This window comes from Aythya ferina (genome assembly GCF_964211825.1).
Source record: "Aythya ferina genome assembly, chromosome: 6".
NCBI classification, from domain to species: domain Eukaryota; kingdom Metazoa; phylum Chordata; class Aves; order Anseriformes; family Anatidae; genus Aythya; species Aythya ferina.
The window spans coordinates 38,743,426-38,768,840 of record NC_140303.1 but is presented as its reverse complement, the minus strand read 5'-3'; the positions used below and the strand labels follow the sequence as shown (position 1 = coordinate 38,768,840).

General features: G+C 36.2%; 1 long non-coding RNA gene across 1 annotated transcript; it reads left to right on the top strand.

The window, feature by feature from the left end:
- Nucleotides 1-9,774: 9,774 nt before the first annotated feature.
- Nucleotides 9,775-21,352, top strand: LOC311438652. Its single transcript, XR_014694245.1, has 4 exons — nt 9,775-9,903; nt 17,192-17,425; nt 20,037-20,093; nt 20,821-21,352. It is a non-coding gene; the product is annotated as an uncharacterized lncRNA (long non-coding RNA).
- Nucleotides 21,353-25,415: the final 4,063 nt, after the last annotated feature.

Below are 25,415 nucleotides of genomic sequence, written 5' to 3'. Positions count from 1 at the left end.
CTAGCTCAGGGTACTGGGTATCCAGAGAACAAACGGTATTGCCGCTAAAGACTGAGGCGAAGAAGGCATTAAGCACCTCCACCTTTTCCTCATCTCTAGTAACTAAGTTTACCCCCGCATCCAGTAAAGGATCGCCACTGTCAGTGGTGAGATGTGATATGGTGACAGAGCCAAACCTCCACTGGATCCACCATCACCAAGGAACAGGGAAAGCAAAAGGTTCTCTGACACATTTTCCAGTGTTTCTGTATTAGCTGAACACAGCTTCTAAGATGGTACATTAATATCAATAACCGTATTCTGATTGCTAGCATAAGGCATTTAGCATAATGGCAGTGACTCTTGCTAGGGATTCGGGTATGTGATTGAGTTACTGTGGCTTGACAAATTAACAAACATCAGCTGAGCCCCAGAAACCAATTTGGTGCATCCTCATAGCCTCTGGCAATGGGAAGGTAAAATACATTATCTTCAACTTGAAAGAAAGAAGTCTAATTTAACTTGTTTTGTCCTCTTTTGAGATGGCCCAAGAATATACTAATTGTGCAAATCACTTCAGCAAATTCCTAGTAATTCCTCAAGCTGTGGTAACTTTTTTGTCTCAGCCCTTGGTCTCAGCTCTATGTCTATAAATTTGTCAGCACCATGTCTAGGCTGCCGTAACATCCTAAATAGCTGATGTAAAACCAGCGTGGTTATCTGCATGTTGACTTCTGCAGTCCTGACAATGTCAAGGAAAGGGCCATCAGAAGGGGTGCTGTAAGGAAATGAATGCAAATAAACTGAACAAAGTTAATGCTAACGAGGGTACCATAGCCTGTTAGTGCCAGCTCTGTGATGCAGTACCTCTGAATAGTTGGGACATCTGTCAGCTTTTAGGCAGGTTCCCATTAGATTCTCATTTCTTTTTTTATTTTATTTTATTTTATTTTATTTTATTTTATTTTATTTTATTTTATTTTATTTTATTTTATTTTATTTTATTTTATTATTTTTTAATTTTATTTTATTTTATTATTATTTTTTTAATTTTATTTTATTTTCTAAAGCACGGAGTCTTATTTCAGAGGAAGTCTGCTACAGGCAGAAATAAGGAAAGATGTTTGTTAAGATCTGAGGTGACTGAATTTCTAAGTATGGTTTTCTACTACATTTGCTTGCTTTCAAAGAATGTGATGTGGCATGCATGTTGTGGTGCACTTGGGCACCCTGTTAACTTGTGTAGGATAGATAAAGTAGACTTTGGGGATGACCTAGCATTGTGAGTGTCTGTTTGATATTACTCATGGTGAACAGTGCTTTGGGAAATGCTAACCGATCATTATGTACAAGAAACATTGTGGTACTCATGTGCACATTTGGGGGAGAAAATGTTAATTTGGAGGGTGAAAATGTGTTTTTAAAAATTAAACTGGGAAAAATGTACTTTTATGTTCTTTGCCATGGAGCCATCTTTCATGCCTCCTCTTGAGAATGTGGAGTCTCAGCACCCAACAGTACAAATATGTCCTCTTGCAGGCCATTACATGGATTTTCTTTGTTATTACTGACAACTTTTTTTTTTCTTTTTTTTTTTTTTTTTTTGTCACATAAAGGTTTAATTTTTGGAGGCTCAATTTCTAACCTAAGTTATTGGAAACCATACAGGGGCACCCAGGCAGTAATGTAACGTGGGGGTCTGCAGTCCTTAAGAAGTTAGAAATGATACTTCTGTCCTTAAACTCTGAAACTCTAAAGTACTGCAGGGGCATAAGTGGAAGATTGACCGCTTGGGCTAAGATCTCATGTAAAAACAAGTTACAATAGCAGAGAAATAATGTCCAAGTTCAGAAGAGGTTAAAGTACAGTCAGAACCAAGACTTTGATGAAATGCAACAGAATGCACACAAGGTAGAATAATGATCCACATGCTCAAGTAGAGAAAGAGAAATGGTTTGATAAGTAAAAAGTTGCTGCCTTACTGAACATAAGAGTGTCTTCAGAGTATGAAAAAGCTCTTAAATTTTCATCCAAATGCATAGTAGCAGTAAAAAAGAATTATGAGGATTACAAATCAAGAAAATAAAATAGACAAATTGGAACCAAAAAAAAAAAGAAAATTTGGAGAAAACTATGCTATAAATTCATATAAATTAGGAGTTGACCAGAATAGCCACGAATCTAAGAGTGGTTTCAGGTCTTGGTGGTTGCACTCTTTGCTTGATCAGATTTCAAAGCAAAAATGTCTGTGAGTGACATAACCAGCCCTGGTTCATGCTTATTTATCTGAGTCTTTAGTAAGCCACAAAGAACCAAAACCTGCTGTTCTTAATCCAATTGCAAATAAGAAATTGCATGAAGTCACAGAGATGTGATATGGCGCTGAGCAACTCATGCTACGTTGAGATACACTTTTCTCAGAATGTTTGGAGTTGCAGTGAATGGGAAAGATGGCCTAGGAAGTATTTATCAAAATATGTATGTCTGTTCAATGGGCAGACACCATATTTCTGGGATTTTAACTGTACTTATATGATTATTTTTGGAAAAATAATTGATCACTTCAGCACCTGGCACAGATATCTATGATCTGTTATTAGCTCAGGTTTCATATAAGACTGAATATGAGTGGTGCAGCCAAGAAAAAGTGTAATTCAGAGCTTCTGGCCACAGGCCAGAGTCCTATCTATACTGTACCATCCACTCTTATAAGCATCTTTATGATATGATAATGCCCAAACCTGATACATTTTTAAATGAATGAGGTGGACAGCATAAATTGTTGGTTTGGTACTGAAGTGACAAGCTATAGCTTCACCTCTGCCAGGTAGAGTGATTTGGGTCAAGCCAGGCCACCCTGTCTGTGTCTCATTTTACCCATAAAGTAATGACAATTAGGTATGCTTTTCCTCACTGTAAATGCTTGAGGTTTGCTGCTGAGATTGCTATGCCTGTTCTTATAGGAAATCAGCTGGGTTTCTAGTGAAACCCAAGATCTAGTTTGTAGCAGGAAAACATGTAACAGAAAAAAAAATCCACCCTACATTACCATCTCTGATGTACACTCTGATGTAATAATTACTCTTACATTTACCCTTTGTGGGGAAGGAGAGGGCTGACTTCCCTATGAGAATATGCAGGAACACTTCATTGTTTTCTTAGAGCTTGCCTAGCATTTTTACATTAGTTATTTTGCAGTAGTAGTTAAATCAAATGTATATTATGCAAAGACTTCTGGTCTAACCATTCAACAATGTTTGCTTGATGAGATCTTAGACACTCACTAGTAGTGAGAGAGACTGTTCCTGAGCACATCCGTCAGTATAGGAACTGCCCCAGGAGTATCCAGCAACTCCTCGTCCAGACTGCAAGGTCTGGAGTGGATCTGCCAGGGCACTGACCTTGATTTTGCCCTTATTCCAAGTGTATGTATTGCTAGATATCAACAATCTAAACAGAACTAAAACCCTAAGCAACCGAAATATAAACAATCAAAACAACAAATGCATTTGTTGTATTAGTTGACAGCACCCATAATGTCACTGGACAAATATGTAAATACTGACCTAAATCTCTTTGCTAGACTTTTGTATTCACTTTAAATGTTGGAATAGACAGCAACAAGACTAGCCTGCAGCCTGACCAGAAACCTCAGTGCCCACACAGCCCCGGGTGCAGAGCTGTGCCTCCTGAGAACTCAGGCCTATGGGGATGCTATGGCATTCAGCAATCTGTGATAGAAGGAGGATTTAATTCATGTGAATTTGGCACTATTCATTAGCAGTCAATTAATTAAAAACAAACCTTTAACAATTTTGGCCAAGTAAAAAAAAGTAGACAACTGAATTTGCAGAAAATTCAAGTACTGACCCCAATCCATCAATTACTTGGACATTAATTGCATTTTTTCCCACTGACTTAAGGAGCTGTGGATCAAACCAAATGTAGTATACTGGATGGAGTCAGATTTCTATTGCTAAAGCTGAGGGCTTTCAGAGGTGTTTCCTGAAGCAGGTAATTATTAACATTAACCTTCCTTTCCATTTCAACGGCTAAGGGTAGGAAACAAGACAGTGATGCTTGGGTGGTCACGTTGGCCAAAATGGGGCAATCCAGCTTCACCAATCTCAAGGGGAAGAACTCAGACTTGGTAGCTCCATGCAAATTGATATAAATTGGTTCTCAGTCTTAATCTTGGCTAAGTAAGAGGTGTTCAGTTTTCACAACATTGCCTCTTCCTAAAAGATCAAGAAAGGCCACTGGACTGGGTCAGAATGAAACCAGAAGGCTGGACAGATATTCAAATGTGCATATTTAGACATTTACACAACTTTTTATTATTTTTTTTTCCCAGCATTTATGAAAATAACTACAACATATATTCAGTTGAAACACGTACTTGCACACAAATCCACCAGTGTCAATAAGTGGCTAAGTTAACCTACAAAGACCAATGTTAAATAATTTTGCATGTTTACGTAAATCAACTATGTACAGCCAAAATAAAAAAGTAGTCAGGTCTTAACAAATATTAAGTATTGAAGAAAACTTATCTTAACATTGCTATAACATTTATAAAACAGACTTAAAATACTTTAAAAAATTTATCTAAAAGATATATCATATATAAATATATATATATATGTTACAGACTAGACAATTCATATTATTAAGTTTCTGAGTTAATAATTCTAATAACTTTAACTCTGGAGCACCACTTTCTTGCTAAGGTGTTTTTTTTTTTTACCTTGAGAAAGGCAAGGTTTCCCTAGTGCTGGAGTGCTGTGATCTGGTTTATACACAGTATTAAGTGTTTGTAGTGTTTCCAGATGCTTAATTCAGACTTACTCCAGCAGGAGTTAGGCAGCTCACTGTCTTGTGGGACCCGTGATGTAATTTGCTATGTATAAAAAGGCAATAATGCCATTTACCTGTTTCAGTGAAATTTTATGAGCATGAAACTAAAGCTTGAATTAACTTTACAAATATTTCTGTTTTTCAACAGCTTTTTGGGAAAACATTTTCTGTTGCTGCACCTTCTGTTGAGAGATGTGTTGAGAGACACATTTTTAAGGAGACCGAAAGTCAGAATTTATTACTTTTGTTGTCTCGTTGATTTTTATTTGCTCTAATACCAGCAGTGCTTTGCAGGGTCGTAGAACAGCTACCTCAAGTGCCCTGCCTGTCATACAAAAAACACACAACTCTCATGTCTTGGGAATGAGCTGGAATGGGAAGGCACCTGAAGTGCAAGGTGTTTCAAACTGAGTTACTTCTATTACAGGAACATCAGGCAGAGCAGGCCTGTGTATTTTGCTATGATAATTTCTGTTTAAAATATTTTTAATGATAATCTGTGCAATTCTAAACATGATTAAAAATGATGAAATGTGTTACAATTTGCCCTAATACAAAAATTCTCATTTTGATCAGCAATAGTATTAATGTGATAAAATCCTATTTACTCTGATATAGGGAGACCCTAAATGCAAGGCAACCTCTGCCTGTTTTACACAAGGGAAAAGCATTTTCCTATGGTAATTCCCATTGCACCAGAGCTATAGAAATAGGAAAAGCAAATTATCCAGGAACAGGATATTACGCATATTCAAGTTAGGAACTTTACTGCCAGTTACGTGAAATTGCTTTAGTTCTCTTTTTTTTTTTCTTTTTTTTTTCTTTTTTTTTCTTTTTTTTTTTTCTATCAGCACATTAAGCAAAACTAGCATCACTTAAACACACATTCTCATTCAGTGAAATGACATGTTACTACAAACAATTTACCACACAATACAAAAATGGAGAAAGCAAATAATATTAGAACACCTTCAATATTTGGCTTCTCACATAACAGTAGAAGTAAGTCAATGATACTCTATGATACTAAAAATGACATTTTAAATAGAAAAAATTGTTATCTGTTGTTGTATATTTTTTTCTAAAATAGTGAATAACAGGATTTTTTTTTTTTTTTCATTTTGTAATGTAATATAATTCTGGAATTTATTTTTGATTATAGATTGGGTTAACTTTGATGTTTTCAAAATGATTTTCAAAGACAATTTATTTAACTAATTTTGAAGGCAAAATCACACTGAAACTTTTATCCCAGTTGGTAAGAAGCTATCCCTTAGTTTTATTCAAGTTTTCACATAAAAATGTCAGTCGGGAATAAAACTGACAAATATATTCAATCAAAGATGGAATATTTTTTCCTCTTAAGTTGCAAATGGCTTCATTAAAATAAAAGCACCACCTTAGGGATTGCATAAAGCAGAATATTGGTACCTAAATGGTATTTATGACTCGGCTAAATGTAAAGTGAATTAAAATTTAAAGGATTATAGTCAGGTAGGCCACAGACATTCATAGAGGAACGTCCATTAGGAAGACGAAAGAACCTGCTGTCCCCAGTGACGGGAGCACATTGGGTTCACGGGCAGGCATACCTACACACTCAGTGGCACCGTAAATTTAAAGCATCATGGCTGAGTCCTAAGGTACTTGTCTGATGCTTCCTTCAGGCAAAAGAGGCAAAATCCTCCTGTAAACATCTAGGGTTGTGTGTATGTCTGTACACATATGTATACTTGTGCATATAAATATGTGATGTTACAGCACAGTCAGGAAACTGTGGATGATGAAGAGCAACATAGTTAACGATATAAAATATAACTTGAGCATTGTATTCTTTACCAGAAACGTGCAGGATTTACCAGTAACTTTGCAGGAAATGCACAGACAGGAAGAGACAAGGAGCCTTCGAGGTACAAGTCTGCTGTGACACACATTGCATTGTCGACCAGAAGGAGAAGAAGTGCTTTTGGGTTGTGTAACTTATTTGCACACAGCTATGATACGGATAGTTGTCTTGCATTTCCTGACTTTTTGCCTTTAAGAAGAATGAAATAATTTGCTCAGTTCTTTTAATTTATTGAATTGAATTCTGGCCTCAGTGGTCGATGTTTTACACCACAGTCAGCAGATGATTGACAAGAGTTCTTGGAAGATTTGTTTTCTTCCCATCATCTTGGTTTCTTCATGGAATAGCCATTGTTCAACTTATTACGCAGAGGGGAGCTGGTCAGGAAATAGCTTCTCATTACTCACAGTGTTTGTGACCAAACAATAAAATATTCTTCAAGATGTGTGCTTCTAATTTACAAATGCATTTCAACGAAAACCAAGATTTCCAGTTACAGTTTTAAAAAAGTAATTGAAAAAATGTATTCAACCATCTTTAATCGAATGTCATTGTATGACACCTATCTGTGCACCCTTCTGGTCATATTACTATCGTATTTTGCTCCAGGCACTGGTCTTGTTTACCTGAAAAACCACTTACATCCTAGAATCAGTCAAATAATCAGCCCCGATATTTATTCACCCACCACCAGCCCCTTGAATATAGTATACCCAGGATCCTGACAATTATTTGTGTTGAGAAATAGATATCGTGCAATTCACTGCCTTTTAAAAAGATGTGGCACATTTGCATAGCATTCATTTACATAATTTTATTTATTTTCTATTGCTCCTACCCAGCTACTCCCTATTGTAATGTGGCTCCTGGCCCTGTACTTTGCCTTCTCTGATACAAGTTACCAGAGCTTGCACACGTTCACCAATGTGTAATTTGCACAGCTATTTGTGTCACCTCTGACTGTGGCCCTGTATGTTTAACTTAGCATATTATAATACTGCAAAGCTTTAAATCCAAAGGAATGTGAGATGGGATATATCTATTTATTAGAATATTAGCATTTCTAACATGACATTTTATACAATGCTTTGAACCACATGGTGCATATTCCTTTATTTAAATAGTACCTCCGAGTCTGAATATCTTCTTTCCAATTTGGACAGATTAGCTAAGTGGTTAAGTGGTGTCCTTTTATTATCCGTCTGCTTTGTGCCTTACTAGTATATTTGATAAATAGGTGATTAATGGGACTTTTTTTCAAAATACATGTCCTTATAACTGTACATTGCTATTTATATTTGTATGTTTCATTTAATTTCCCACTTTAATTTTTAGAAAATTTCAGAAAATCTTTTAGGAAAAAAAAAAAAAAAGATCAATAATAATAAAAAAGGAAGCATCTGTAGAGCAAGCATTCTAGATTAATTTTAAGTTTGTTTGTTTGTTTGTTTTTTTCTTCTTTCTACCCTCCATTTAAATGTTCAAAACTAATGCTTGAATGAGAATTTGAAAAAATCTAACAAAAGGGCTTTGCAGCTTAAAAGCACATTTAGCAGCATGCACCTACTTGTTAGTGGTCATGCCCATGCACAGTCTGTATTTAAGAATGAAACGCAATCTTTAAAGTAGCCCTGGGGATTTGCAAGTCTGGCTTATCAATAGTATTGCACTAAGCCTGAATAGAGACAAAGCAGGAACTGAGTGACCCCTGCTACAGTCTCAGTTCAGGAGGAAGGAGAAAATCCAGGCACTTGGAGATGCTGTGATCTATAAGGAGTGTAGGACCAGGAGAGATTTAGACCCATCATCAGGCTGATAGCTTTATACCTGGTTTGCTTCTGTCACTTTATTTATTTATTTATTTATTTATATATATATATATATATTTTTTTTTTTTCTGTAGGACTCATCCAAGGAACATCAGTAAAGCTGGAGGTTAAAACTTGGCTTCTGGTTTCATGTATCAGTTTCACATGGTGTATATGAACAGACAGTAAAGTCCTATTCCCATGGAGAAAAGCCAATTCTTTTACGGTCTTAGTGATATTTCAAATTGTATTTTAAGTGGTTTTGCTTTACAGAGCAAGATGTTGTGGGAGGGATGAACAAAAAAAAAATAAAATAAAAAAAAAGAGGTTCTGGTGGGCATCTGCAGATGCAATCACCAAATAGCAAACCTTGGGAAGTTTCAGCATTACTGAACATTGTATGTTAGGAATAAATGAGTGTAATGGAAAAGAAAGGAATCAAAGCCACTTTATTTACGATAGTAAGTTCTGGAACATTGTATATTTTTGACAGTTTTCACTTGGTTTGAAGGAAGATAACCATAGAACTGTGTTACAAAGATTTCAGTATAACATGCCATGTAAAAGTAAAGCATATGAGAAATATGTCTTTAATGTGAGGCATAGAACTGTAATGAAACTGTGGTTGCTTTTAACTGTGTTAATTGCACTTTGCAGTTATGAAGATCTGACTCATAAAAGTACCAGACTGACACCACCCAAAAACACACAAGAAAGCAAACAGAACATTTGGAATTAGCTTTTGGAAAGGTTAACATTTCTTAAGCAAAGGAAATCATACTTTTCCTTGGGAGGGTATGCAGACTACCCTTGGACCAGCAGCTCTCAAAACTGCTCCAAGGTTGAATTGAGACAGACATAGACATGGGGAATATAATTACTACGACAGTGAATCAAATAGGGGTAATCTGTGCTGTATGAAAGCTATGCCAGAAATACAATGTATGATGTAGTGATTATCATATGAGTATTTGTTCAAAGGTGTTCACTATGGAAGCTTTTTTGTTAGAAAAACAAATCACTCACTGTTGACCTAAGAAAAGGGTTTGCTTATAGGGACATCAGGGATTTGGCAGGTGACTATGTACTTGTACATATTTAGCAGTACCTACAAGAACACATTTCCAGGAAGAAATAATTTGTGTTGTGAATCAGCACCAGGCTGAGGGTTGGTATGGGGTGGTGGTGGTGCTCACCTGAGGGTGGTGATGGTGGAGGTAATGAGTCTGCCTTGGGTGGGCAGGTCGACATCACCTCCCACATTTCCTTCTGCCTGGGCCTGAATGTGGTCCTTTGGGATGGCTCAAAAGCTCTACTATGTGTTAATGCAAGCTCCTCCTAATGCTTCAGTGAGGGCATTCTTTCACCAGTTCCTGCTTCTGAGTGTCACTTGCAGCTTCATGGCCCATCAAGGTAAGTGCAGTGTGATTTTTGGTTCTTTGATGACTTTGGTGTGTGATGCAGAGTTTAGCCTGTTTTTTTACTATGACCTTGCAGATTTATATTCAATCTTCATAATGTTAATAATACAAATAAAGAGGTTGTGAAGATGTGTTATGGCCTTGAGTCAGTTAGAGCTGTGTGGTGAATTTGTCCAGGTAACATTTTTTGTGGTCCATGGGCTTTAAATTCAGCAAATCCAGGTTTTATTAAAATAAAAGTGAAGATAATCATAGGTGGGAGCAAAACTGTAGTAGTCATGGAAGGCAAAAGTGATTACTTGGTGCCAGCTTGAGGGCTGTTCCTGGCTTCTAGGCTTGGTTTTGGCCAAGTAAGTGGTCTTTTGAATCGTAACAAGTTTTGTGCGGAGCTTTATGATGCTTTTAGGAAGTTTCCTTTCCATCGTTGAGTCTAGTCTCCATCTCCTCCTGTGTCAGCACTCTATCCTTCTGTGTGTTCCTGGGACCTCCCTGCCCTGGCGCAATTGCCTGGTTGCTCCTAAATGTTTTCTAGGGGCTTCTATGTAGTGTGTTCCTTTAGAGGATCGTACATTGATTGTGAGCTGAAGTTTGCTAAATGAGATACTATAGTGTTAAATACATTTTAAATGAATCTATTAAAAATGGTGATATTGCAGCTCTTTATGTGGGTATAAATGTACCACCAAAGGTACAAATGGAATCAAGAGAGCTGTGCGTATAGAGATGAAGATTGAGGAAAACTGATCTTTGTAGCAAGATTATTGTTATTATTTGCCCTGCCAAAAATAAGAGATAACTCTGGAAAATAAATACTTTTATTCTCACTTTCCTATGGTAAACTGCTTCAACATGGATGAGTATAATAATGTACACCTAATCTGGTTTTACTAGATATGGCACAAGTGATTATGCAGTCATGGATCAAATATAGGCATGAATTTGCACATTTTCTGATGGCTGTGAGTTTAAATGTATTAGTATTAGTTACTGCTAATTATTTAAAGGAAAAAAAGATATTAAATTGTTACTGAAAACAATTGCAAAATCTGAATTTCTCAGTTACTTTTAAATAATAGTTTAACAATTAAATATGTTTACTTTTCATGTTACTAACTACAAACAGAACAAGAGCTGTGTAGTGACAGAGGCAGGGAAGCTACCATGGTATAGGAAGATGTAAAGCTTGACAACAGGAGGGATGACTTCTGGGTCACATTTTCTTGAACGTGATGCACTGTCTGCTTGTGGTGGTAGCTAACAGTCACAGAAAGCATAGAGAGGCTACTGGAGCTCTGAACCACTGGTTTGGTTTTCAGTGTAGACTGCTTTTGTACCACTGCCAGCATAAATGGACTTTTTCAGTAGAGATCAACTAGTCCAAGTGCTGGTTGAAGCCAAGGGAGTGAATTTGAGTGGTTGCAACCATGAGCGCGTGATAGGGATTTCTGTTGCTGAGTTCTGGATGGGGAAGGAGGCATGTGGTAGTAGGAACTGCAAAGGTTTTGGCAACATAAACTTCTTGCTAGGTGGCCTAGCATGTGAACCTGAAAAAGTTTAGCCTTTCTGTGGTAGGTCACTGAAAGGAGAAGCAGCTGTTGAGGACCATGGTGAGAGGTGCACCCAGGCTGCTACTTCATGTTAGAGAGCTAACCTGTAGTGAACTTAAATGTAGTTGGTGCAGTAACCTGCTGGGGTGGCTGAACCGTAGGTCTTTTGCTCTTGACACATTGAAGGCCTGTGGTAGATCTGCTGTGCTGCACAGAGACATGTGCCTGGGGAGCTAAGAGTTGATATTCCCAGCTTGGGAGTTGCTACAGTATACTGTATTCAATGGAAGGCGTTTGATTTGTAGCAGCTGTGGATGTGGAAATAATTAAGAGATTCTCTATACCTGCCCAAGTTCTTTCCTAAATATGGGACAGTCAGTGGAGTTCACTGAGACTCTTGCTGCTGTTTGTCCATGCTGTAGCCTGAGTTACCTAACCTATTTACCATAGCAGAAATTTTCTGGTCCTTCTCCTAAGTATCCTGAACAAAATGTGCCAGCTAAACTGTACCCAGCAAGAGTGGAGGAAGGAGTGGGGGGGCTTGGGGGGAGGGCTCGAAACCTGACCTGACTGTTATGGGAGACGATTATTATAGTTCTTCACTTGCAAATTTTCCATTTGTGTTAGGCTGCTTCCCACAGTCTCTCACTGTCACATTCTGGCTTTTGAATGAATGGCATTGATCGAGTTGAGCGTTTTGGCTCGTTCGCCTCAGTTGTGCCTGGAGACTGGATGTACAGTATGTAACGGAAACCTTCAACCAAAACTCTGCCCTCCCAGTCATCCCTTTTTGTTTGGAAACTCTACTTAGACTTTCCTCATCCTTCTTTTGTCCTCAATCAAATATGTTTTGAAAAACAAAACACTTGAAATGGCAGTTCTGGAGCTTCCCCTGTGCTAAGCTCTTCCTTCTTCAAATGCTTAAAAAAAAAAAAAAAAGCTCAAAAATCCTGTTTTGAAGCTTCCTTCACCTATTTATCTTTAAAGCAATGCAAAGTGTGTCTCTCTCTATATATTTTATGAATTAATTTGTTTTGTTTGCATCTGGTTATCATCCAGCTCTGGAATATTCATGATACTTCTCAGGGAGCACTGTGCCATTTCCTAGATGTTATCATTATGGCCTTTTAGTGTAAAAAAAATAAATATGTATATTTATTTTATATATATATATATATATATATATATATATATATATATATATAAAAAAAATTGCCACTACTATTACAGTAACTACAAGGAAATGCACTCCCACTCATTGCTGTGATAAGATGCCTCACATCCTCCTCCTTGTGATGGCTTCCTTAGTATTCCACTTCTCCAATGGAGACATATTTGCAGCAATGATAACAATTTTCAAAAAGAAACTAAAAAAATGTGCACTCTTTTTTGGTAAGGATTGTGATTTTCTCCCAACAAAACTGTCACTGAAGCTAGTAACCACATTTAGTGGAAATGATTAGAGATGTGTGACAAATTTACAGCAAAATGCACAGCAAAACTGGAAACATTTTTCTTTTCATCAGCTATATGAAAAGCAAAGGGGGGAGGGGACATGTTTTTCTCTCCTTTTCAGCCTGACAGAATACTTCGAATTTTAAGATATGGGATAACTTCTGAATAATGTTTCTATTAAAGTATTAGCCAATTTTATAATAGAGAAAACACATTCTTGATGGTAATCAGTTGTCAGTGGCCATTGGTTAGTGTCATTAATCAACGGGAATGAGATCTTGGCATATAATAACAGAGAGGTGGAAACAAATACTGTTGTTTTTACAGCAATTTGTAAGTCAGAATTTTTGAATATATGGGAATGTTTGCCCCCACAAGGACAGGGTGGATTAAAAAATACATAAATTCTAGGTAAATCTAGAGGTCTATAAAGGTTTAGATTTGGAAAGTAGTAAATAATTCAGTGATTTATTTAGGTCAATTTGAAATGCGTTAAAGAAAAAGCATATATACTTATAGCTCTTTCATATATTAGATTTGGTCAGCTTTAGGCACATTGAAAGAATGGTCTTTTGTCTCCTTGCTTCTGGTCTTTCCTCAAAAAAAATAAAATAAAATAAAATAAAATACTGCATTTGCCCTAGCTGGATAACTTTTACTAGGATAATCAAAGGGATGGATATTCTGGCCTTAGTACCATCCTCTGATCTTCAGATTTCACACTTTTTTCTTTTTTTTTTTTCCTCCATTCTATGCAGTACTGTTCACTTGCTGTTTATTTCCAAAAGCAAATCATTTTTTTTGTGAGATGCAGTGTCCTTGTTCAGAAATGTAGATCTCTAGTTTCAGCAGATGACCTGGCCAAATACATTGTGCACCTTGAGCAAAATAAGATAGTGTGATGCATAATATAAGATGCTTCTGGAACCTCTTAAAAGTATATCCCTTCCTCTACAGAAAGGCATGATGCTTGGTTGGTACAGGTCTTATTCTTCAGTGATAATAGATAAAAAAATATCTATTATCGACTCTTACTTCCATTTGCCACTACTGGCCTTTTAAATATAGCATGGGAAACTAGACTAAACCTTTTGTAATCTTCAGAGCATCATTCACTTACAACAGTGGATTTGAATTCTTTACACTTTCTAGTATTACATGTTAGTGTTCATGATGCTCTCTTCTCCGTTAGTCAAACTGCATGGAGAATGAATAGCTAGCTGAAATATCAATGGGATACAGAACTACATATTTTGTGCACACAAAAATCTCAGTGGTACATGAGAAGGAAGGAAAAAAATGTAAGATGCACATAGAAGAAAAAAAATGCTTGTATTAAAGTACCTCAAGAAATAGAGCTCTGTGCTTTTTTTTTTTTTTTTTTTTTTTTTTTTTTTAATTTTATTTTCCTTTTTAATAATTCCTATCTAACTGTGGTGGTTGTTCTCTAATTTATCAAGAAGTAAAAAATTTCACTCTAGATCAAAGAAAAAAAACAGCAATAAATAAAACTAATAAACAGCAATAAAAAAAATTAATAGTATTTTTAAGGGCAACCAATCTATGGAATAATTATTTGGCTATCACAAATTACAAGTTCTAGGTGAATAGTATTTGAATACAGATATAATGTTAAAAATGAGTAGGCTCATCTCATGTATTCAATACAAAAGCCTGAGCAGAGTTAATAAAACACTGACTTTCACAAGCAAAGGTACATCTCATATTTGGGTGAGGTTATCAGCAACAGAGTGGAAAAAGGACTAGGGGCAATATATGTAGAGGCCTCCTATCATGTTATGACATATAACTCCTATCGTGTTATGATAGTATTTGGAAATAATTTACATTCCACAGTCGTGGTGAAATAGGGGGAAGGATATAGTATTTAAGTTTTAAGGAGGATATTGACACATTGGCTATTGGGTGGAAAGAAAGTAAAGGTGTTGAATGGCTTTGGGAACATGTAACATGAAAACAGGAAATGAGTTTCCTGTTAAATACCAGGCCTTACTTAGAGTTGCAGTATTCTCTCTTTTCCAGGGCATACGTATCAAGACAGAATATTTTTTTGATTTATCATTTTTATACTTTGATATTTATTGCAAAATAGCTGAAGTAATTCACTGGTGCAATAAATTAAAAATCAGTTATTAGGAAAACATTCTTCAGTGGTTGGGCACTGGAACAGGCTTCCCAGGGCAGTGGTCACAGCACCAAACCTGATGAGTTTCAAGAAGTGTTTGGACAATGTTCTTGGACATACAGCTTAACTTTTACGTAGCTTGTGTAGACCTAGGAGTTGGACTCAACAATAATTGTGGGTGCCTTTCAACATGGGATATTGCATGCCACACCATAATGATTTATGTTGTTTGTAAAGGTTATAACATGTAAGCCTTATTTTATACTATGCTGTCGTAACTTAAAATTTTGGGGTAAACCATGACTTTTTTTTTTTTTTTTTTTTTGACTAAATTTTCAGGGATTTTATCTGTCATAAGGAAAGCTGTGTGCTTTTCTGTGAATTTAGGTGTCTATCATACTGTGTCATCGCGGTCTATGATGATAATTTAAGCTTTGATTTGAACTAGCTGAGATGTGTCTAATCACAGAGACTCTACTGTGTTAGTTTTGTAGGACAGAAGTGGTGATGACGAAATCAAAGTTAAATAATGTAAGAGTGTATATGATACCTCAACATCTACCACTTTGGATTAGGGGGAGGAAAGGGACTTCAGCATTCCTCTGCAGGAGGACAGGAACCAAAGAGATACACAGCTTTTACAAAGGGTGCACTTATCTTGGCATACTAGCCTGACACAACATTTTATAATGTGCTCTGATCAATCAATACAATTTCACTGGTGTTCAGATGCTGGATTATTTTTGACTTGGTTTCCCATCCTGAAAACCAAGATACTGTTCCTCATCTGTCTTGCTAAAATGCTGTATTTACTAGGGAATGTGTGCAGACTGATTTTTGAACCATGGATGAAAGATGCTCTAGAGTGCAAAAAATTATTGCATTGTTTTTATTCATGACTTGAGATGGGTTTTAGTTAGTTGCATGCCTTTGTATGCTGTGTATTGGGTTTTTATAGCAATGTCTGTGTTCTCTGGGTACCTAAGCAGAGATTTTCATTTTAATAGTACATAATTCAGATGCTGGATTCATACCAAATTCACCTCCTCCACACATTTTAACTGCATTATTAATAATAATATGGTTGATTGCTGATGCTATATATTTGTTTTCTAAAGAGCTCGTTGAGAAGCTGGGCGTGTTAATAAGGTATGGTGTGTTTCTCCTGTGTTCTCAGCAAGACTCCTGCCTGCAGCACGCAACTGGCACTGCCCATATTCTCTTTTCACTGCTACTAGGCAGAGCACGCAGGCATTTTCAATTCACTAGATCATTCACAAGTTACCTCCAACCCAACCTTGTCATTGCAATTTGTCACACTTGCAGTGTATGCTTTTATGTGCGTATCTTGCTGAAGTCTCATCACACCAGGCCAGTGCCACAGGGTACTAGACAACAACAACAAAGATCTCAAGCATAGTTTAAAAGGTATCAGTATAAAAGAGAAAAATAATGGCCGCAATCACTGCTAGATACCCTGTTCCCACAGATCCTGAAGCCTTTTTTTAATTTCAAACTGCAGCTAAGTTGCATGAACAACTACCTTCCCCACTGTCACCGTGTGCCCAGTGTATCTGGCATCTTGTCCAGTGAGGGAGAGCAGAAACGCTGACATAGTATCTCTGGAGGGAATATGCTGGGCACTATTTCAATATGTATATTGTCTGAGGAGACTTTCTCTCTAATCACCTTTTGGCTGACTGTTCACGGGTATTAGGATGGTGTTAGGAATGAACCCCTGGCTTTGTGGAGTTCCCAGCTTTGCCACAGATATCTGGGGTGTCCTTGGACAAACCATCAAAGGTTGCGTTATCTCATGTTGGAAACCATCAGGTTACACTACCGCTTAAATTAAAAAATGAGAACAAAATCAGTCATCTTCCTCTGTTCTTCGTCTGGAAAAAGTCATCACTTTCTCATTCCTTTTGCATCTGTCTCATTAGATCCTTGGAACTTGAATTTGTGCTCTGGCATGTTTTTGTACAGTCCCTAACATCAGGATTTCTTGGTCTTAACTGCAACCTTTGGGTTCATAGAGATTTTGCAGTCTCTGCAGACAAGCTGTTGCATTGTCACGTGCTTTCCATGAAGAAGGCAAGATTGTTCACTACTTCCTCTCCTTTCTTTCACAGGGAAGGATATTGAAGTGGCTTCCCTCAGATTGCAATAAACTGCTGCTAGTGCTATGTACGCAAGTTGTCTCAGGAAAAAGAGCTGGGGTTTAAACAAATCCTGAACAGTGTGAGTGGTGAACATCTTGGGGAGAAAGAACCTTCATGAAATGAGGAGGAGGATGACAGCCTTTGCAGCCCCGTTCCCAGGGTTTTGATGTTACAACCGACTAAGTACTGCAGAAAGTGCAAGAGGTGTGTCTCATTAGCCAGGGTCTTCTTGCTGCCCTTTACCTTCATGCATGTGTAGTTGCTGATAGTTGGTGTAGCTTTGATAGAGGTTTGCATCCTACCAGGAGAGAAATGAATCCAGGTCTGTATACATAGGTACATGTCCAGCATTGTCTCATTGTCAGATGATGCAAGTGCAGTGATATTGCTCAGCCTATAAGTGACAGCATTAAGCTAAAGTCCTGAATCCCTGCAACAGCAAAGGCTGTTAGATGGGCAATGGGTTTGAGGAATGTTGTAGTGTCTGTTGAACATAAGTGTTTTTTCTTTTTTTTAGACCATAGTGAAGGCAGAGGTGGGAGTATTATGTTGCAAACTTTCTGTTGCCAGCTCCCCTCAAAAAAAAGGAGAGGTGGTCTGAGGCATACTTCACTGACTGTGCTCATGTTCCACTTTAAACTCGGGTGAGGGGCTCCTTTGCTTCATTTGCTCCACCTGACCAGCATTTTGAATTTTTTGCTTCCCTTGTTTAACAGACAGAGTGTTTCTATAATAAGATTAAGTATGGACTTTTCATTGCTGCCTCTCAAGTTTCAGTTAACATATTCTCAGATTGTAGGCATCTGCTCAAATGTGCTTCCTGAAAATAGGTTTCCCTGCCTTCTCCCCTCCTGAAGGAAAAAAAAAAAAAAAAAGGATTGAAAATGACGATGTCGTTTAGGTCCTTGGGATCAGTTTCTCTAAGAGATGTAGGATCTCATTCCAGATAATATTCTGAAGATGAATTAAAAAAAAAAAAAGTCAACAGTTAACAGGAAGAAATGGTTAAATAGTAATGAGAAACTACTGTAATTGCAGTTTTAAAGACTATTGCTGTAAGTGATTACATGCATGATTGAAAACCATATATTGAGTCCACAAATACAGCTTGACCTACCTGTATATTTTCAATAAGAAGTAATGTCTCCTATTTCTCAGAGAAGGAAAAAAATTTTTTTTTTTGCTGTTTTAAGCTATATACAAATGATAAAAGCAAAGACATCAAAGCGTGCAGCCTTTCAACTCATGCTCAATTAGAATAAAAGTTTGGTTGCTGTTTTAAACATTTATGGCTAACTAATTGTGACAGCATCTCAGCTCTGCAAATGGGATGATTTTGGATTGACTTTTGATCTGACTGACAGTTTCTTATACACTTCAGTGTTGGTTTATAGCATACAAGTCCTCATTTGAATCCACATGTGACTAATTAGAAACTGTTTATGGCCTGTATGTATACATTCACACAAGAATATAAGCCTTTTTAACTGGATCCACATTATTAATGAAAGAGTTAATTTAACTAGGTGCTTGACCTACTATGTTTAAAACATCTATAATTGAGATTTAAAAAAGAAGAGGAAACTGAAAATGTGTATCTAGCATAAAGAAGGAATTTAATGTTAACAATAGGTATGTAAACTGTAACAAAGAGATACTAGAAAAACCCTCTATACTTCTATGTATGTTACAGTAAAACAACAGGTTGAATGACACTTCTTAGAGTATTTTTATGGGTATTTCAGTGAGAAATTTCATTCTAGTTTCATTTTTAGCCTTTCTGACAGAAGAACGTACATTTATGCTGATCTCTTCATCTACCTTTATCGTAAGGGCTCTTGACAACACAAATGCTACTATAGCATTTGTGCAGCCAAACGCATCTGGGGTTTGCAAAGAGAAGTGCTAAAATGAATATGAATATAATAATATTTTCTTGATAAAATAATGCTTCTGTGTCACAGAAAACGAAATTGTCAGCATTCCTTTGTAGGTCTCTCTCAGGCTTAAGAAAGGGTCCTTGACAGTTTCAGCATTGCCTTTAAATATCTTATTGAAATGTAGATTAAGACTGTACATCTTATAATAGTGGGAAAGCCTTTTCATTTTAAGTCTTGTAGAAAAGCAAGTATTAAGTAAGTATTAACTTTAGCAGTTATATTTTAGCATTTTTCTCAGGTTGATCCCTCCTAGACCTAATATTTAGATTTATTTAAAGAGGCAGTAGATTACCTGACAGCATAGTAGTACAGTATTGTGCATTTTTCTGAGTTGCCATAAAGTTAGATTAGCTGTATCTTTTGTTAGTGCCATCTTTCGTGCTTTTTACAGAAGCATCATGTGTACATTGATACTGCTGTAATCAATGAAGCTTCAATGCTCTTGGCTTAGTATTTTCGAACATACTGTAGCTTAATATTAGCTTAAGGGATGTAAAAATGACACTGAAGTTTGTTCTGTAAGCAAAGGGGTTTTTTAAATGTTTTCTAACTAAGAATTAGTAATTACCTGGTTCTTTTAATATGTGAAATACTATTTACTGTAGGTAGTTTTTGATCAAGATTCCTCCTCTGCTTTCACTTGGTCTGTAAAGCACGTATCCACCTATTTAAGAATACATATACTTTAAGTCAAATCACTTTGAGAGTCAAATTTTGGGTGTTAATTGGACTCTGAGAGGAGCTTATTTTTCAGAAAACTCATAGCTATTAGCTTCAGAATGTCAGATTCATGCAGGTGTTGGTCTCTTGCTATGAAATAGGATTACAGGTAATTTTAATTTTTGCTGAATCATTTCTGCATCTCATGCTTGCAGATACAAATTTCCACCAGGACCAGAAATGACTAAGCTGACAGGAATCTTGACTTAAAGGTAATGACCTAGATAAGACAAGGTAGTGTTGTTATTTCCTATATAACTCATATGATGTATATAATGATCTTGATTTTTCAAAGCTTAGCTATTACAAGAATAATTTTCATCTGCACAGATGGGACAGAGTTAATTGGAAGCCAATAAACATATTGTTTATACACACTGACCTTTCAGAATGGGTCCCTGTTTTAAACAAGTGCAAGAAATATAGTGCTTCAATGACAGTTGGGTAGATTCATACTTGCTGATATATCAATAAACATTTGAATATAGATTAGAAAATATTAGTCTCAGCTCACGTGATATGGGAACTAGACAGCATAAGAAAATGATTCATGAATGGAAAAAAAATATATAGTCTAAGGGATGCGGTAACTTGATTAAAGAAAGTATTAAAGTACTGCATGGGAATTTTGTGAAGTCTTACAGTAGTAGTTAGCTTCCAAATAGCCAGCAGGAGTTGTACAAAAGATACTGGTAAGGACTTCTGTGGTCTTTGAGAGGGCTAAGGTATTCAAATACTCCAGGAGATTTATTATTTATTCTTATTTCTCTTCTTTTGAATGTTTGGTTGGACTTATGAGACCTACACCTGAGTTCTCACATTTGGGTTCAGATTCTCTGATCTGTTTAGAATGGAAGGAGTAACTGTTTTGACAGCATATTTAGTATCCAAGTTGAATGACTGTGAGGCAGTAAGGTGGTTTTTTGTTTTGTTTTGCAGGTGATGGTGGTGGTTGCTGGAATATCTTTTCCAGGACTTTTGGATTGAGCTGGTTGGAAAACTAAAACAAATAGTTCTGCAGAGCAGTTTGGAGAGGTTTAATGCATACTAGACATAATGTTTGAAGACAACTGACTTTTTTTGTGTGTGTGCGATTTCTCTCATCTTCTATGATTCCTGTTTCTACGTTCCTACTATTCTTCTACTATACTATAACACTCAATGCTTCATGTATGATAAGGTAGGAGGCAAATATCCAAGGAATCAGTTGACTTGGAGAGGAAGTAAAAACTGTTTTGATACTTTCAGGAAAATTACTTCAGGGTGGGATATTTCACTGCTTTTAAGCCAGTTATGAATGAGTCTGCAGAACTTTCAATATTGTGTAAAGAATGGTATTTTACATAATTAACTTGAGATAATGTGGAAAAACATAATCTAGTATATACTTATATACAAAGAAACTTCAAGTTTCTTTGTAAACTTTAAAAACTTAAACTTTGTAAACCTTAAGTAAAGTCATGAAACTTTACTTGGTCCTTCAGTAGGCATTCGTACCCCACTTTGTGTGCAGTTTTATGCACATTAATTAGAAGAATGTTCAGCACTGCAGTTCATAAGGATTCACGTAAAGACTACTTTTTTTCTTCCTCAGACTTGAAATTCAAGTGAAAGTTTTCATTTTAAAATGGTGTAACAGTGGAATAACACTAACATCAGTGTGATTACTCTTCTTATATTAATAAATAAGAGCTTTATCACCCTCATCTTTCTTTGAGGTTCAAATAACTGATAAGTTGAAAAGAAGCTCATTTAGAAATGCAATATTGTATTTGATTTCAAGCTAAAGCCATGACAAATAATTGAATTAGCCACATTTTTAATTAAAATAATAATAATAATAAACACTCCAAGTTCATTCAAGCTGAGTCTAGAGACTTCAATCTGTCAGATGAAAGGAATTCTTTAGAAACTGGAACTTCAGCAAATTTTAGATGAACCTGAGCTGAGATTTGTTTGATTGTTGAATCCAGAAACAAGCAAACTTTGTCTTTATTTCTATTTTGTAACAAACAGAAATTAGACCAAGGTTCAACATAACTGATAATTCTTGGTTGACCCTGATGAATAATGCTGTTAATTTAATGAGTTATGTACTGAACATAGTCAGAAATACTTTGTGGCAGTTACTAAAATAGGAAGTTACTCAGCATTATGTTTAAGATGTCTATTTCAAGAAACATTTTTTTTTTTTCCTTTTTTTCTTCTCCTTGGTTAGAGAGCTTTCTAGCTCTTAGTCTATATCTTCTAAGCTTTTTTTGTTTGACTCTGCTTTTTTCAAAGCATTGTTTGTCTTGCCGAACTTTACCCATCCACCTCACCAGGTAACAAATGGATAATGTTCAAGAAAAACCCCAAACAAAGAATAATTAGGACTGAACACTAAGTTCAAATACTTTTGTAGCTAATACTTCTCTGTGTGCTCTTGTGCTCCCTCTACTGTCTCTGCACCTGGGAATTACATAATAGATACAGCAGTGAACTTTCTTGTTGACATTGCTGGGGGGAAAAAAAAAAAACTGACTTAATAAAAGTAATTTAGTTTTGAAGTTCCATGTTGGTTCTAGCGGTCTTAAAAACAGGGAAAAGTCCTCGAAAAGCTGGAGAAAAGCATCTACCTAAAGTTCTAGGAAGCTAGAAAATTATAGCCACAAGTACTGAGGGAACAAGTAAAGAGACAAGAGTGTGTCCACAGGGAGTGGAGTAAAGTAATGATACATCTTGGTTTGACGTTAGTGGCAAGGTTTTGGCCTGATAAAATTGTAACCAAAATTGTGGATATTTGGTGCTCCATAGGAAAGGAAGCTGAATACCTCAGTATTCTCCTGAATACCACAGTAGAAGTTCATCAACAGCTTGATATTGGTAACTGTCCTTGTGATCCTTGATTAAGAGGGCAAGGAATATGGAAGCTGTTGAGAGAAGTCCACAGTTACAACAAAGATGCAGTTGCTCTCTACATGTAACTGTACCATCAAATTCTAGGAAATCTATTACTGTAGTTGAAATACATGGTGAAATTTTTAGTTTTAGTCAATATGGCATTGTTTTTCCACTCCAGTCATGGAAAAACTTTAAATTCCAAAGCATTTGAGGATAAAGTAGGGATAGTCTTATTTTTACCTGAATTTCTTTCAGTCAACAAATGTTATATGTTAAATATAGAACAAATTTAATAAGGAAAAATCTTATCTGACTACAGTTTTGATATTTTCCTCTGTTGTCAAAAGCCTGGAAGGGTTCTTGTTTTTAATTCTGTTGAGGTGAGACTGAGAAACTCTAGAAGTTGTTTTCAGTCTAAATTGTTTGCTTCACCCGTGACTCTAAATATTTCAATAATGTAAGTAATAAATCACATGTTTTCCATCTGACTTCTGTTTTTCTTAGCTTCTCATATGTATTTTTTCCTATAATCAGTGACTGGTGATGGGACCACTTCTGGGTCTACTGAAGAGAATGGCAAACCTGTCCTTGGTAGCACGTTTGAATTTTCACTCATGATCTGTAGAAAGCTGTAATGTTTATAGACTTTTCTATTTAACTTATTGATTATGAGTTCACAATTAAGATTGTGGGAAATTCCCCTTTTGCTTTCCTGATCAGCGTGCTGTGATGTGTCTTGTGCAGAAGGCACATGGATTGGGTTTAATCTCCTTGACATTACCTGTCTGTACTGAGCTAGTCACACTGTCATCAAAGAGGGATATTGGCTTTTAAGATCTGGTTGATATAAAGCATTTTGGGGTTGAGTTGGCCATAAATACACATCTAATGAGAAGCTCCTACCTAAGCTCATACTGCAGCTTCTGGAGGTTTTACGCTCTGTATTGTCCTGTGTCCTGAAACATGGAGGATCCACTGAGAATCTGAAATGGCACCAAATCATTTCTGGGCATCTGAATTAAGCTTTAAATTTCTTCCTTGCAATTAAAGAAATTAATCCTTAGAGACATCTTTTTCCTTTTTCATTGACTATTTAGGGTCTTATGATTGTCCAGCTGAGACATAGGTTAGGTAAAAAAGAAAACTCTTGTCTGTGTGGTCACAAGATCAGTGTGTTATGTTTGTTTGTATGTTAGTTGTGTTTTGTTTTGTTTTGTTTTGTTTTTCTATTTTTTTTTTTTTGTTTAGATTTTAGCCCTTTCTGATCATTTTCCCAGTTGTTTTGTAGAATTCAGGCACCAAATCATCAGTCATGATATCTTTTTTAATTTCCAAATGTGCCCAGAAATTCATGTGATGAAAACACATATCTGTAAGGCTAACAGTAACCACAAGATATACAATTATTGGATTCCTGTCATACTGCCTTGGTATAAATGTTAAAATGTCCCTAATGTCATTCCAGAATCAAATTTTAAAAATATATATTAGATACAAGGGTATTTGAGACTTAGCTTCCTAAATGATTTTAACATTAAAATGTGTTTTTACTAGAGGATTTCAAAACATTCAGCATATACCTATCAATTTAAAAATATTTTCTATTTAAAGACTGAAGCTATGGATGCAAATGGATTTACAATGTGAGGTTTAGCTGGGACACTGTAGAAAAATGTGAGAGACTGAATCTAATCTGCACTTTAAATTCTACAAGTTTATTTTTCTAATTTGATTTTATCACAAGTATCAGTCATCCCCATTCCTGCCATGCTGGGACTGGAGAAGGGGCCACCGTGGGTGGTGGTGCTCCTTCAACCAGAGGTGAAAATTCACTTCAGCTGCTGTATTTGAGTTATGTGCACTGACCAGCTTGAAGTGTGAATCTGTTATTTGCTTAACAATTTGCCATACAAAAGTCTTCCCAGATTGCTTTTTCCCTTTTGCCACTTCTCCTGAGATCTCTAGGGGTAACTTCAAGCTGAAGCCAGGATCACTACACTCATAATCACATATCTCAATATAATTTTGTTGTAAATGAATGAAACAAAACTTAAAACACTAGTACTTCAACACTTTCATAGGATTTGTTTTATTGGAAGATTTAAACTTTATCAAAGAACAGAAGAATACTCACAAATATTTAATGCCTAGTTTTGAGCTGAATTAGAGTGACTTATTAGGACCATAAAATACTTTTTTCCTAATTTTCTTGTTTCTGATACGAAATGCCAATAGTAAGCATGCTTTGGATAGTGAAAACATGCATGCTGTGAAAAGAAATTTCTCCATGAAACTCAGAACTGATGTATTTAGGGTTTCAAACAGCTCAGCTGGGACCCTAGAATGTGTGCACCAAGTTAATAGTGAAATAGTAGATGGTTTTGGGACATCTGAGTCTTATTTTTCAGGTGGGTGAGTAGTTATTTGACCACTTTAAATAGCTGAATACTTCAGGATTCTCTGCTTTTGTAAATATATATTTACAAGAACATTTTGGGCCCTACCTGTCAGTCAATTGTCATTCATCTTATTATGCTTATATCTAACTCTATTCTGGTTATTTTGTCCAGAAGGATACTGTGAGAGACAGTACCAAAAGCTTTACTGAAATCCAGAAAGATTACATCAACTGGTTTCCTTTGGTCAACTAG